This window comes from Neofelis nebulosa, chromosome 9 (genome assembly GCF_028018385.1).
Source record: "Neofelis nebulosa isolate mNeoNeb1 chromosome 9, mNeoNeb1.pri, whole genome shotgun sequence".
Lineage (NCBI taxonomy): Eukaryota > Metazoa > Chordata > Mammalia > Carnivora > Felidae > Neofelis > Neofelis nebulosa.
Window position 1 is genome coordinate 37,998,365 of NC_080790.1, and position 10,749 is coordinate 38,009,113.

General features: G+C 46.7%; 1 protein-coding gene across 1 annotated transcript in view; it reads left to right on the forward strand.

Annotated features, from left to right (window-relative positions):
- CHCHD5 (coiled-coil-helix-coiled-coil-helix domain containing 5) overlaps positions 1–9,922 on the forward strand; it is a 44,035-nt gene extending 34,113 nt beyond the window's left edge. The window contains exon 6 of the transcript XR_009248425.1: positions 9,186–9,922. The gene's annotated coding sequence lies outside the window, so the exon portion shown is untranslated. The remainder of the gene's footprint in view (positions 1–9,185) is intronic.
- The last annotated feature ends 827 nt before the right edge of the window (positions 9,923–10,749 follow it).

Here is a 10,749-nt window from a genome sequence, read left to right on the forward strand (position 1 = left end):
TTGGGCCTACTGCCCACATTTTTTGTCATAAAATAGTATCCCATGGCCAAATAATTTGTGAGACACCACTGTAATTGAATAAGCGTTTGTAAATCTATGAACAGCAGTGTTGACAGAAGTGCCGTGGGCACGTAGGCAAATCCACACCCAGAATATGTTTGCGTTCCCTTGCCTTCATTCCCCACCACCATTTGCCTTTTACACTCACCAAACGGGAGGTAAATGCAGATGCGGTAAAAATCATTAGTCCTGCCTCTTTCAAATCTTTATGGAACTCATTTCTGCACTGTTCCACAGGCACAGAATTCTTAGGTATTATCTTGGCTATAGGAGGCCTGTTCAAAGAAGGAATTTGGCCATTCTTACCATAATAGACCTATTCCTCTGGTAAGGGAAGTAAGGCTGGCAAAATAATCACACGGTGTGTCTGGGATCCCACTTGACCTTCTGTGGGATGGACTCTGGCCAACACTTATCCTCATACTGACCTCTAATCCTCTCTCCAAAGAATCACAGTATTCCAGGGATTAGGCCCAGATAAGCACCCGTATCTACAAATGTGGCTTTCAGGAAAATGAGCACAGACTGAGATTAAAGCACCTGATTCCTGATCCTCTCTTTTGCTAGGCGTATATTGGGCAAAATCCTTAAACTCCCTGAGCCTGTTTGCTCATCCATAAATTAAAGCCAAAAATATTCTTCTGATTCTTTCTTGTTTGTGCTGATGTGATAAGATTACACACCAAGTGCTTTACACGCTGCCTAGAATACAGCCTAACATCCGTCAATACTATCGGCTTCTACTTCTTCTGGAAAATATAAAGAAGAATAGAAATATGTATGACTATCAGTATTTTAATAGCTCACTTTATGCATTTTAATTATTTCTCATTTATTTCCAATTTTTGTTGTTTCTTAACAACATAGAATCTAGGGATAGAAATTTAGGACTAGGTCAATCATCAGGTTGAATGAATATTCTTATATGACAGACTGGATACTAAGGCCCAGAGAATCAGATGATTTGATCCCTATTTTCAAATAATTGAGTTGTAAGAGTTATCTTTTGCTTCTTTTAAAAAATATCTTTGGGGCACCTGGGTGGCCCAATCGGTTAAGCATCTGACTTCGGTTCATGTCATGATCTCACGGTCCGTGAGTTCCAGTCCCACATCGGGCTCTGTGCTGACAGCTCAGAGCTTGGAGCCTGCTTTGGATTCTGTGTTTCCCTCTCTTTCTGCCTCTCTCTCTCTCAAAAATAAATAAACATTAAATAAGTTTTTTAAAATACCTTTTTACTTAACATCTAATCTGTACCCCTAGTCTAGGATTTAATTTGGAAAAGATTTTTTAAAGTCTTAAGACTGTAGAAAATGTGTGTTGTAACCATAGCTTGTAGGAATGTGAGTTGGTAAAGCATTTCTTTAGCAATTAAGACTAGCTGAAACACTGATTTCTGGACTCTACTCTTAGTTTACGATCCAGTAGAATTGGGGTGGAGCCAAATAATTTGCATTTCTGACAAGTTCCCAGATGATGCTGATCCTGATGCTGCTGGTCCACAGACCACACTTTGAGAACTACTGATGTAGAGTATTCTGGTAATATTTAATTAAAGCCAGAAAAATATTCATAAACTTTGACCCAGGATAAATGAAGATGAGCAGCCCGTGTGCCAACACATGCCTTGGATGCTCCCCATCTGACCCCAAGGGCCTGCCACAGCCCCTCCTAGTCACGCGGGGCAATCTCCTCCCCCCCCTCCCCCCCCCCCCCCCCCCCCCCGCTCCCTCCTCCCAGGAAGCACAGTGGAGGCATGATTCAGTGGGCAGGGAGCAGCCCCAGGTTTTCAGGGTGCAGCTGAGGCAGCAGAGAGGAAAGGCATTTGGGATCACGCCCCAGCCCCTACTAAAGTGTTTCCCATTGCCCATATCAGCATCTAACATATCACAGATTTGACTGATTTGTCTCATTTATTGCCCGACTCCTTTGCCCCTCTTCAGAGTGTAAGTTCTCAGAGCAAGAATTTTTGTGTGTTTTGGGCAAGAGCAATGCATGGATCATAGCAGGTGCTCAATAAGTACTGTTGAATGAATGATCATACACATGCATCTGAATGTTCATAGTACTATTTCTTTTATTTTAATTTTTTTAATGTTTATTCTTGACAGAGAGAGAGAAAGAGAGGGAGGGGCAGAGAGAGAGGGAGACACAGAATCCAAAGCAGGCTCCAGGCTCTGATCTGTCAGCACAGAGCCTGACTTGGGGCTGGAACTCACAAATCACGAGATCACTACCAGAGCTGAAGTCGGATGCTTAACTGAGTCATCCAGGCACCCCCATAATACTATGTCTATAAGGATCCACAAGAAAATAGCAGCAGACTTTCTGTGGGTAAGGGGAATGAGAAAAAGTGGAAGTGAGCATAATTTTCACTGACTCTGGTTCGCCTTTGAGTTTTTGCTACCAATTGTTAGAAACAACACAATAGTCCCCAAATAAAGTTGTTCATGCTGAGCGCTGTGTCACGAAACCAAGATTAGATAGACTGTCACCTCTCCCAGAAAGGAAATACTAAACCAGTCAGGAGTCACCTGGTCAGCACTAGTTAAACTGTCTGCCTGGGAGACCCCATCATCCCCTAAGGGAAAATAACCTTGCACTACCCAATCCACTTTTTTTTGCCTACTATGACTTTTATCCTTGTTCCTGCTCCCATCTGGCTATAGAAGTCTTTCATTTTGGGGTACCTGGGGGGCTTAGTCGGTTGAGCATTTGACTTTGGCTCAGGTCATGGTCTTGCAGTTTGTGAGTTCGAGCCCCATATCAGGCCCGTTGCTGCCCTCTTGGAGCCTGCTTTAGATCCTCTGCCCCCCCCCCCCCCCGTCTCTGTCCCTCCCCCACTTGCGTGTTCTCTCTCTCAAAAATAAATAAAAATTAAAAAAAAAAGGCTTTCATTTTATATAGCTCCTCGGAGCTTCTTTCTACATGTTAGATTGAAGGCAGGTAGAGACTGCTCCTGGCTTTGTTCAGGAGAACATTTATAGTTTATTGTCTCTCTTTCTGAAATTCTTCTAACAGACCTCTTGTCTGGGTCTCCCGATTCTAGTTGATTTTTGCTCAAATAAACACTTAATTTTTAATGTGCCTCAGTTTATCTTTTAAAATTATGTATTTTACTTAGCTAACCAAAAATAAGTTAGATCCCTATTATTATTATTTTTTTAAGTAAACTCTGCACCCAATGTGGGGCTTGAACTCATGACCCTGAGATCAAGAGTTGCATGCTCTAACAACTAGCCAGACGGGTGCCCCTAGATTCCTATTATTGATTAAGAAAATCAAGTTGTAAGAGAAATAGGCAAAATGGTGAAAACCACAAGGACCACATACACACTAGGTATGGTTAGATCATTGCGTGAGGCTGCGTGAGAATGCCCCAGACAGGCCTGAAGAAAAGCTCAGTGCTTACTGAGCATCCTGCCACATGGCCTGGACCTGAGGCCCCACCTCAACCCTTCCCTGAGCCTGGCCTTGCCCCAAACTAATCCGGACGGTTCCCAGAGGTCCCTCCTGGAAACCAGAAGTTTCTAGCCCTTCCCACCCACCCATCTTAGCTGCAAGTGTCAAGTAACAGCCAGTAGTTAATGGAGAAAAGAGAGATTGCCTGTGGCTGCTTCTGGAAGGAGAGAATATCTCTAAATCCAATGAACTAAAGTCCAAATGGGAATCCAGGTGTCGAGAAAGGAGACAGAAGGAAATACTTAGAGAGAAAGGAGAGAAAGTTACGCACTAGGTCTCACATGATTGGTAAGTGGCCTGGGCTGGGGTGCCGGGAGTGAGGTTAAGGAATTAGAGGTCCCTGAGACCAAAGGAGGAAGCCCAGGTAGGATCACCAAGATCACTAGGTAGGATCTCTTGGAACTGGGAGATCCAGACAAGAGGTCTGTTAGAAGAATTGCGGAAAGAGAGACAATAAACTATAAATGTTCTCCTGAACAAAGCCAGGAGCAGTCTCTACCTGCCTTCTAGGTGACTGCTGACCTAATTATTTATTCAATAATATTTATCAGGGGGTGCGTGTGTGGCTCAGTCGGTAAAGCATCTGACTCTTGATTTTGGCTCAGGTCATGATCTCATATGTTCATGGGATCGAGCCCTACGCTTGGCTCTACTAACAGTGCAGCCTGCTTGGGATTCTCTCTCTCTCTCTCTCTCTCTCTCTCTCTGTCTGCCCCTCCACTGCTCATGCACTCTTTCTCAAAAATAAATAAACTAATGTAAAAAATTAAAAAATTATGAATTTAAATTTTAAATTTTAAAATAAATTACAAAAAATATCATTGTACCAGACCCTATGTCAGAATATCATTTTGATTTGACTAAATACAGAAGACTTATATGACCTGAGACTGTCTTACTGGAGAACTATTAAGAGACCCTGATACCCAAGGAGACCAAGCCTTCCCTGGGAAAGTGTCAGAACAGCGGAACACCTCCTCGATGATGCCTACTGCCCTTCACAGGTGCACAGACTCTAGGAGAGGAGCCCCTCTTTCCCCTCTGGATCTTTCTGTTGCCTCTGACCCCACAGCAGTGTCTGTACTTGCCCAGCAGAGGGCAGCCAGAGCCCGCCCCCCACTTTCCTAGCCACCTGCTTAGGAGACTGGACAGATGGGTACCTAGCCCCCTCACTGCCCACTGAGGCTTGGGCATGATGCCCATGAGCTGGCAGCAGCAGCCCCAGAGAAACAGGATGCGCCAGGAAGCTGTACCAAAGGAAAAAAAAAAAAAGGCTGTTTTGAATTCTAAGCTGTGTCTGTTCTGCCCGGCAGATGCTCGGCCCTGGCACTCTGCCACATTCACCCTCTCAAGGGTCCTGGGATGAAGGATCATTTCCTTCTCATCCCAGGGCAGGCTGCTTGCCCCGTTTCTACTCACTGTTCAAAATCTGTTTTTTTCCGAGGCATACAATCCTAGGCCCCAGAGCTGGAAGAGACTTGGGAGCTGCTTGTCTGGGAGTTACCATTTTCAATAACTTCAAAGGCAGGCAGGGAGCCTGCATGTGTCTCATGGACTCAGGATGAGCCGGTGGGGGGTGACAGGGGCTGTGTGAACTGGAGACAGACCTGTGCCAGAGCGCCTAGGTTCACTGGGTTTCTCACTGAGAGGAACAGAAAACCTGGCCACTGGCTGAGCTGGGATGCTGGCTGCCAGGTCTCCCTTTCCTCTTAAAAAAATATGAGAAACTGAGGTCCAGAAAGGGAAAAAGACTTGGGCAAGATAGGGCCCGATTCCCTTTCTCCCCATCCCGGTCCCTTCCGTGTTGTTTGCACCGTGGGGACACGTGGTAATATCAAGGTCAACAGTTGGGGATGACTTAGACTTCCAGCTCTGTCTGCCCTGCGGCTGCTTCATGTTGGATTACTTCATTTCCCTCCTTGGCCACCATCTACTGTTTGGAGAAAGTAGCCTCCCCCAGGATACAGGGCCCTCCTTTTCCTCGCAGTGAGTCACAGCCTCTGAGCTGACTTGCGGACAGCTTGACTCCAAGACAGAATCCTTCCCTCCCACTGCTTTTTCCAATGAATACCTCCAGCTGTGGTGCTCCACTTCCTCTGGCCACCTCCCTACTGCCGGGAACTTTTATTTACTCAGGTTTTTTCCTCCTTGAAATGAGGTCCTATGGAGAAGTACCCAAGAGACTTTCAACCCTGATTCCCCCAATCTCCCTGAGCAGTAATGACTGGAAGCATAAAATGTTGTTTTCCCATATCGTGTGAAGCAGGGGACCGGGAGGGGCGCCTGGGTGGCTCAGTCGGTTAAGTGCCTGACTTCGGCTCAGGTCATGGTTTCACGGTGCATGAGTTCAAGCCCTGCACTGGGCTCTGTGCTGACAGCTCAGAGCCTGGAGTTTGCTTCTGATTTCTGTGTCTCCCTCTCTCTCTGCTCCTCCCCCACTCACACTCTGTCTCTCAAAAATGAATAAACATTAGAAAACTTTTTTAATAATCCAGTCTTATACAATCGTATGCTCTACTCAGGCAAGCTGGCACTGTCACCCTCTCCAAGAGAATCGGCAGGTTTGGTGGGGATGCTGCGTTAGGGCTCAGTCTCCTGAGTCACAGGAATGGGGCTGTGGCCCCATTACCAGTCATAGAGACACCTTTGGGTCCTGGGGCAAGTATTTGATAGAGGCAGTCACGTGAAGAGCACCAACATTCTCTCCCTGAGTAATCCAGGTGAGGAGCAGGAACGACCATCCCCTCTGTCATGGAGCACCCACTTGCAGCACCCCCCAAGCAGCTGTACAAAAGGTGACTACGGTCCTGAGAATGCCATCTCAAAAGAACAGTGTCTCAAGAGTATCATTTGGGGCGCCTGGGTGGCTCAGTCAGTTGGCGTTGACTTTGGCTCAGGTCATGATCTCAGTTTGTGAGTTCGAGCCCCGCCTCGGGCTCTGTGCTGACAGCTCAGAGCCTGGAGCCTGCTTCGACTTCTGTGTCTCCCTCTCTCTCTGCCCCTCCCCTGCTCTCTCTCTCTCTCTCTCTCTCCCTCTCAATAATAAACATTAAAAAATGTTTTTTAATAAAAAGAATATCATTTGAGGGACGTCTGGGTGGCTTAGTCTGGTTAAGTGTCCGACCCTTGATTTTGGGTCAGGTCATGCATGGGCTTGCAGTTAGTGAGTTCGAGCCCTGCATTGGGCTCTGCACTGACAGTGCTGAGTCTGCTTGGGATTTGCTCTCTCCCTCTCTCTCTGCCCCTCCCCTGCTTGCATGCGCTCTCTCTCTCTCTCTCTCTCTCTCTCTCCCCCCGTCTCTCTCTTTCTCTCAAATAAAACTTAAAAAAATAATATTATTTGAGAGGAGGAAATAAGGGCATATACCTATGTATTCAAGGGAAACCTCGAGAAAAAGTAAAAAAAACACCAACTAGTGACATTAGTTAGCTGGAGGGCAGAGGATGGAACAGGTTGGAAAGGCCAGAGGGAACGAGGCCGATGACAGGTCTCTGAAATATCTTCTTGTTCTGACTTGGCTTTTGGAACCATTTTAATGTTTTCCATCTCAAAATAAATGAAATCAAATCTCACAAGGATGGGGAAAACACTAAAACTGAATATACTTAGAAATAAGCAAATAAGAAATTTTGATTTCCTTTCGATTTCCTTCGACTCTACTAAAAATAATTAATCCCTTACAATGTGTTAAACATTTCCCTGCAATTCACTTAATCTCTGCAACATCTCTGAGTGGTAGATACTATTACTCTCCTAGTTTTACAAGGGAGGAAGTCATGCTTCACTGGGATTCAGGGAGCTGCCAAGGTCCCAGGGACTTGAATTCAGATTTTGTATCAGATTTGTATGAGGTCTCAGTTCTGAGATCATATTATATACTCAGCTCTGTGCCAGGCACAGAAGTATGAGTTAGAGCCCCTGGGTTCCAAGAATCTACAACATTCGTGATAAACATTCAACACCACGAGGCTATAAAAATAGGGAAATGAATGAGTCCCTTATCATTCACAAAGATTTAAGGGCCATAAAGGTTTCAGGGATTCTGAGCATTCCTTGTGGGTTGGCTCCTTGGAGGATGTGTGTGGGATTTGAACCAAACCTCATAGGTAGGATTCAGGTAGGTGTGGAAAAGGGGCAAAGGAATTCCAGGCAACAGAACCCACTGGGGGCAGAGGTGCAGAAAGGGGCTTGGTGTGTGGCGAGCCAAGGAGAAGACCAGCTTTTGCAGAAGAATGGACAACATAGACGGGCACATACATAACTTTCTTGGAGATCTGTTGGAGTTCAAAGTCAAGGTGAACATCAAGAGAGTAAGGTGTCCACAATGAGGTTGGGATGAGGTCGGTGAATACCCAGGCCCTAAACGTTAGTCCTTTTGTACATAGCTGCATATTGATATTTGATATCTGTCTCATCCCTTTCTGGTTACTGGGCTCAGAGAGATTACTGGAAAAGATAGACACTATATGCTGGATCTACAGATTAAAAACTCTTTTTGCATAAAGGGGAAATAAAATGCTAGCTCCTTTGGTTGCTTTTGCTCTTCTCCGTGTCTACTTTCTCAGCGGAGATTTATAAGCAGAAAGAGGAGCCACTCCCTGTTCCTTGGCTGAGCTGAAAGTCAGACAGTAGCCTTGCAGATCTGTCAAAGCCAACTTGCGGGCAGCCCCCAGGCTGTGCCAGGAGAGGTGTCAAGGGAAAGCACTTCTTCCCCTTCCTGTCCCCTCCCCAGCTGGAGGGTTTAGTGCTCAGCAGGGATAATGAGAGGAAATGAGAGGAGAAAGCAAGGAGAGGAGGAGGGAGGGAAGCAGGCTGAGCCTGGTGGGCAGACACCAATGCTGAGCTCTAGCTGGCCAGCGAAGCAGAAACAGGAAGAAAATCAAAATATGGACATTTTTATCAGACTATCAGTTGGTTAACTGCCCCCAGGGTCTTCATCAGCACCAATATTCAGATAAACCTGAAAAATCCTTGAACAGTGGCTTTCAAATTGCTGCCCTCCGTACCCTTTTGAAACAACAGAACTAATCCCACGTCTCTCAGAGGATCAAGTCATCATCCAGCCCCTTCTGATCTTCTCATTGCTGTCTGTCACCATTGCCCTGTTCCCTTCCCCGCACCCACACCCAAGCCTGGGCCGGGGCCACACCAGCCCCCTCGCTGCTCTGTGTTCACACCCTCCCCCAATCGGGAACACCACTTCCCTTCTCCTCCCCCAGAAGCCGCTCTTCAGGACCAGCCACACACCATCTCCTAGATGGGGCCCTGAGGCGAAGCGGTGGCTCCCTCCTCTGAACTGGGAGGGGGGTGCACACCCTTCTGTCAGTGTGGTTTGCACATCCTGTCCTGGTGACGTGTGTGTCTTCCACCGCCGGGCTCAGAGCCTCTTAAGTGCGGGACCCAAGTCTTGCTTTTTTTCCTTACTAGAACAAGATAAGGTTTTTGATAGTGTTCGTTTAATATTTGAGGAATGGATATTGCCCTTAAAACAACGTTTCATACACTTTTTAGCCACAGCTCTCGGTAAGAAATACTTTTCACACCATGACCCTGTTTACACAGACTCTCACACACACATACCTAACCGAAACAGAAGGTTCGAGAAATAATACTATGTTGGATGCACTCTGATATTTTCTCTTTTATTTCTCTTTTTTTTAAGTGCTCATTGGGACCTCAGGTGGAAAGCCTTAGTCCTAAAGTATAAAGAGAAGCTGGTAAAGCTAAAAGGAGAAGAGCTTCCCTTCCAAACCAGGATCCGATTAGGATTAAGCTGTAAACAAATGAGGGCCTCAGCCAGCTCTGATGTGCGGGCCATAAGGGTCTCGGCCATATCATGAAGCAGAGGGCTAGGTGGGCTTTATTGACCATGTGATGGACCTCAGCTTGGGGCACCAACGGCCCTTGGCAGCTTTCCCGTTCAGTCCCTCCTAGCTTTCCTTCATTCCTGAACACGGCCATCCCCACCTTGCAAAGAATTCCTCCCATTGCACTTGCTGCCCCAGCTGTATTTTGTGCATACCTCTGTGACTGCTGTTACCGCGCCAGACCGTATTGCAAGTCTTTTTGACATGGCTGGCCGCTCAACTGAATTCCTGAAGGGAGCCTGGCCCGGGGAACCCTGTCAACAAGGGTTTGGTGCGTTGAGAAGAGACGAATGTCTGCTCTCTCGGGGTCTGCAGGCACCCATCTCTTCCAGATTGTGGCCTGGGTCAGGGGGTGCCGTGGGCTGAGGAGGGAGAAGCAGGCCAGGGCAAGCCACTTTGGAGCAGGACGGGCAGGTACTGCCCAGAGGCAGGAAGCAGTGGCTGGGATTCAACAGGGAATTTACAAAACTCAGTTATCTCTTCACTTTGGATAGAAACCCCATAATTTCAGAAATGAAGACGATAAACCTGAGCTTCAGGGTGAACTTTGGCACTTGAAAGCAGGCTCCTGGGACTGCAGTTGCTAAAGAACTAATAATTAGAGGGGCGCCTGGGTGTCTCAGTCGGCTGAGCCTCCGATTTCATCTCAGGTCACGGTCTACGGTTCTTGAGTTCGAGCCCTGCATCAGCGCAAAGCCTGCTATGGATCCTCTGTCCCCCTTTCTCTCTGCCCCTCCCCTGCTTGTGTGCGGGCTCTCTCTCTCTCTCTCTCTCTCAAAATAAACATAAAAAAAAAAAAAAAAAAAACTAAGTGGCAGGTGGCAACCAACTCAGGGCTGGGCATTGAGAGCCCAAAGGTGACGGAAGTCCCTCCCCCACTAGTTAATCCAACCCTAGGGCCTTGGAGCTTCGGCCTCTTCTCTGCTGTGCCTCTCATCCTGAGCGAGTAAGCAGAATACAGGGAAGGAGGGTGGTGAATGTTGTGTCTCCCCAACCCTGTCATACCAACATGCTAATAGTCCTGGTGGAAAATTTTCTTGTAACTGTCGGAAATGACACAGATCATGAAACATCAATAGCACATAAATCACAACATGACATTGGGAAACATAAGTTATTGTTCTGCTTGTCCTACGATAGCGGTGACCACACTTTCACAAAGAAAGAAAAAACAAACATCGAGAGCTCTCTTCTGTAGAGACACCAACACCTCAGAAAGGAACCTGGAATCTGATTCCAGAACATTCCAGCCAGTCTCTGCTTGCATCGGGGCCCCATTCCCTTTGTGTCTTTGTTCTTTCAACTTTATTGAATGCTTTCTAGCAGGATAGCATTGTGATGTCTACCACAAGGGAAGAA